At 33.1% G+C, this 4,996-nt stretch overlaps 1 long non-coding RNA gene across 5 annotated transcripts; it reads left to right on the forward strand.

Annotated features, from left to right (window-relative positions):
- Nucleotides 245-3,811, forward strand: LOC107604833. 5 transcript variants are annotated; one of them, XR_002349297.1, is made up of 10 exons: nt 246-819; nt 905-1,012; nt 1,352-1,470; nt 1,597-1,659; nt 1,742-1,887; nt 1,990-2,024; nt 2,130-2,237; nt 2,522-2,810; nt 3,146-3,296; nt 3,617-3,811. It is a non-coding gene; the product is annotated as an uncharacterized LOC107604833 (long non-coding RNA). The 5 variants fall into 5 exon arrangements; XR_001612406.2 differs by having other exon boundaries at nt 246-1,012; XR_002349296.1 differs by lacking the exon at nt 3,617-3,811 and adding an exon at nt 3,390-3,610 and having other exon boundaries at nt 246-1,012.

Below are 4,996 nucleotides of genomic sequence, written 5' to 3' on the forward strand. Positions count from 1 at the left end.
ACATCCTAACCAACCCAACAAAAAAGGGGGAAGGGGTTTGTCATAACCAACACTCATCCAATCCAATCACTGTTCCTTGAAGTAGTAGTCTTAAAAAAACACATTCAACTTTCTTGTTGTGGATCTATGGTGTAATTCAAAGATGAAATCATTGTAATAATTAATCTTGTGGGAGGGTGGTGGTTGTCATCATCATCATGCAGACATAAATCAGCAAGAAAAGTTTGTATCTATACAAAGCCTTATTCACTTTTTTTTAGCATTTGAACTCCTCTTAGCTTAAAGTGTTGTAGCTTCTTTAATTGCTACTTGTGCTTCATTCTCCATTCCAAGTCCTCCAAGTGCAACAGATTCAAGATAAAATGCAATGTGCCATACAGGAAAAATCACTCTTGTCTCACTACAAAAATTTTATTTGTTTGTGGTAGTTTTTAAATGGGAGTTACTAAAAACTTCTATAATATATTTTATTTGTGACAAATTATAAAACCTCCTAAAATAATTAACAAAAACTCCCACTTTTCTAATACTCTCAATCCAATCAATTATAAAAAAATCCAATTTAAACAAATATTCACTCCCCCATACCAAAAAAAAATTTCAAAACAAGGCTTCGAGATTCTGAAACCCTAGAATCTCAATGTCATTGCCACCGCATTCATCCCCTTGCCATTGTTACCGTCATTGTCTCCTTCGTCAATGCATCACTGGTGGAGTTATGAATGGAGGACGAGGTGATCGTGGAGCCTCTCAATCCGTGGAGCCCTCTGCACCTCTTCTGTGGATTTCGTGAACTGAATTGTGGAGAATGCAAGAATTGTAATCCTCAACTCAAACTTCTCACTACTTTCAAAGTGAACGATAACCGAACAATCACACAACTGATACTCTCATTCGGATTCAGGATCAGCATCTGCTAGAATTAATGATAGCAAGAAAGTTCCACGCTAAGACATTGAGCTTGTAAGCAAATCCTACTAGCTTGTCATTATTCTTCCAGGGGACCTACACAGTAAGCACGTTTACTCATAAACTTCTCTTTCTAATTCTTTTTACTTCTCTTAAGATGAGATATATATATTTATTATCCTTTGTCTGAATGTCTTTTGTTGAGACTAGATCAATTAGTAGGTAATCAACTTTGAATAAAAATAGGTAAATAACTCATTAAGCATAAGCTATCTAAGCAATAATAGCAGTAAGTAATTTCAATTTTGAAGCTCTCTATGCTTATGTACCAAGATAAACTCAATGCATTCATGTAGATTATTGCACTGCTAAAATAAATTGATTGTTTGCTTTACTTTATAATTGTAAACAAACATACTTAGTATGAACATTTTTCTTCCAGTGCCAATTGTATATAAAGTTGATCATATTCGAGATCGAGATGGAAAGAGCTTTGCTACGCAGAGAGTTGATGCAACTCAAAAGGAAAATATTGTGTTCACTTTGCTGGCTTCATTTCAAGTAATTTATGTTCTTCTTAAAGACAGTATTGAATGGACTTTCTCATGCAACAACTGAGACATGTTCATTTAACATATTCTCTTTCATAAATTCAGAGTATGCTTAAGTTATTTTTTTAATATACAGAAAGAAGAATTAGGATTTGACCACCAGGAGGTAGCCATGCCATCTATGCCTCCACCAGATAAGGTAAGTTACATGGTTATTTATATTAATTAAGATTTAAGAATGAAAATGGTGTTGCTGATTTCAGATTATTAATTGTTTCTAGCTTTTGTCAATGGAGGAGCTGCGGGAGAGATGTCTTACTGACCCTCGTCTTCCAAAATAAGATTTTGGAGGAGCTGCGGAAGAGACGCCAAGAAAGTTTCATGCCAAGACTTCGTTTTTCCACTTCCCATGGCTTATGTGCATCTCGTATATCCGCAAACACATTTTCACTCTCATTTTCTGGTACTTTTTTTTAAATCTACCTTTTGCTATGATTGATGCATAACCTATATTGTTCAATTTTTACAGAAGTGGTATCTTCCTTACTAGCAATTGTTGTGAAGGTTGTACTCTTGTGGGTTTCTGTTGATTTCCCATTGCTAATTTGTAATTATGCAAATAAAATTTGAAACTTTTATGCATTTTTCTGTTCTGTTTCATTCTGCCAGTTCTAGTCTCTGCTCTTATGGTGGCCAGAGAAGAGCTTGCTACCATCAACAGGAGTGCAACTGCCAGAAGCTTCTTCATTCTAAATTTTTGATACACTATGTGCAGTGGTAATAATGGGATTAATTAGCTTTGATGATTTAGATCAAGAAAACGCAGTGAAGTCATAAGTATTTGATAAATTTTAGCTGGAATTTAAAAGTTCAAATAAGGGATCGGAACAAAAGAATATAAAGTAGATATACAAGATATAGTTAGAACAACTAATACCAATTGTGATGGTTAAAATATTGTCAACATATTGGTAGTTCCTGCTCAATATTCTTTTCATGTATGCATACTTTCTTAATTTCTTTATTAAGTATAATTGGCTTCTACTTTTTTCCTAATGCAGGAGACTGGGCCAGTACCAATTGATCTACAATCTCACTTGACAGCTTGTGATATTTTTTGCAAGGGAAAAAAGGAATAAAACTTGTTTTGTTTTATACTCCAGAGTCCATATTATTTGACAACAGGGATGTTTGCATCTGAATCTTGTTTCTATGACAGGTGATGCCCTGTATGCATTCAAGACTCAGAGAATTGAAAGATCCTAATAATGTTCTTCAAACTGCCAATCTTGTAAATTCTTGCACATGGTTTCATGTCACTTGCAACCAAGATAATAATGTGACCAGCATGTAAGTTGTTTATGTCATTTTACCTGTGGTTTTATGTGCTCTTTGTGTACATAGTGAAACGTGTTTTTGTTTAGTCATTGATCTTGGAAATGCACAACTTTGGGGTCACTTAGTTCCAAAATTTGGTCAACTTCAGAATTTGCAAAGGCTGTAAGTTCAGCAACATATGATATTCAAAAATAGTTGAATGGCTGAAGAAAGCGTTATAAAGTCATGCAAGCTATAAATACATTTTTTGCTTGATTTTGACCAATTTCTTATCGTTCTTGCATCTTTTAATTATTCATGAAAAATTTTACCATGGAGTTATTAAAATTTTTTCATTTCAATGACAGGGAATTTTTTAATAATGATTTAACTGGGCCTATCCCAAATGAGCTTGGAAATTCGATAAATTTGGAGAAGTTGGATCTTTACTCAAACAACTTAACTGGTGTCATACCAGACACATTAGGCAAATGGTCGCAATGAAATTGATGTTGATAAGTACATACTTTTCTGCCTTTCTTCCTCATCTTGTGTGACTGTTATTGATATGTGTGCTTTTGATAATAGTACTAGAAAATTCATGATTTTCAGGTTTGACTACATTATTCGTGATTGTCGTGCTTGTGGCCTAGGTTGCAACTTTCATCCTGAAAGATATTTATTAGGATGAATGCTTTGAATTTGATAATGATTTGCCCTTTTGTGCAAAAATGTTACTCTACTCTTGATTTCTGAACTATGCAGAAGCATCCATACTTTATCCATATTTCTCTTTCAAAAGGGATGATAACTGAAAATAATTTTATTGTATTTTGCAGATTAATGGAAACAATGCAAGTCATTGATGATGAAATATATTATCATGCCAAAGATTGTTAGTATATTCTGAAAATTTTAATATCATTGTTAGAGTGGAACAAAAATAGTAATAGTTATGTAGAATAATACCATATGCAATTATGTTTGGAACTATTAATATTGAGAATTTTTTTTATATATAGAGTTATGTCTTATATTGAGGAATTGTGTTATAAAAAATTTAGATTTTAAATTTTGATATTAAAAAATAAATTTTTAATTTGAGAGTATGTAAATGAAATAAGATTAATGAATGATTTGAAATTAAAAATAAATAAATAATTTCAGGATTTCTGGGGGTTTAAAAATCTCACAAAATAATTATTTTTTAAATTTAAAAATCAATTTGTGGGGGTTTTAAACTACCACAAAAGTGATTTAGAATCGCCACAAAAGTCCAATATAAAACCTCCACTAAACACATAAAAAATTCCCACTGAATAGATTGTGGAGGTTATAGAAACTCCCACAAACCATTTGGTGGAGGTTATAAACCTCCACAAATAAAAGAAAAAACTGCTATAAATAAACAAAAACCTTGTAGTGTCTGCACTGCATTGTTCAGCTCTTCCTAATACATGTCGCTAATAAGATAACACAGACTACGTCGTGCATAGACTGTAGGAGAAACCATCATTCCAGCATCAATGAACTATGTATAATACAATTAAGTCACATTTAGATAAATATTATAGTCCGATTAAACATCTAAAAAGAATAGAATAAAAAATTCTACCAAAACTATTCCTTTATCAACAAAATATTGATGTGAAACTTTAGTTACCAGAAAGCGGGATATACGATTAGTAGCACTGGTCCCATTAGTGTTAACACTCTTCGGTGCATGAGCAGGATCATCCTGAATCAATTCTCCCTCCTCCTCTACCTTTATCAATTAATAAGCCAGAATGAACTTAAACTATATCTTATACTTCCTCCTATGATCTATTCTAATCCTCTAATGTGCAAAAAGAACCAAATTACATGAAAATGAGAAGATTATATCTTATTACCCTGACAACAGCAGAAGAAAGTCGGCGTTTAACAAGAGGTTGACCTTCCAGTTCATTCCTGTTTCCTTGTATGTCAAATTACACTATTTAACCAAATCCCTAAACTCATATTACAAGAAAGATAATATTTTCTGCTCTAAAAAAGAAGAGGGAGGGAGAGTGAGACTGACATGGGAGAAAAGAGTTGTCGGCGAGGAGCTGAGAAGGGTTCCCTTCGAAGGCCTCGAGGATCACGAAGCTGCTCCGTAATCTGAGAAAATTGAATAAAAAAGAAGTAGAATCGATGAATGAATTGGAGAGAGTGGAAATAGAGTGGTGTGGTAATTG

The sequence above is a fragment of the Arachis ipaensis genome, chromosome B06, assembly GCF_000816755.2.
Source record: "Arachis ipaensis cultivar K30076 chromosome B06, Araip1.1, whole genome shotgun sequence".
Classification (NCBI taxonomy): domain Eukaryota; kingdom Viridiplantae; phylum Streptophyta; class Magnoliopsida; order Fabales; family Fabaceae; genus Arachis; species Arachis ipaensis.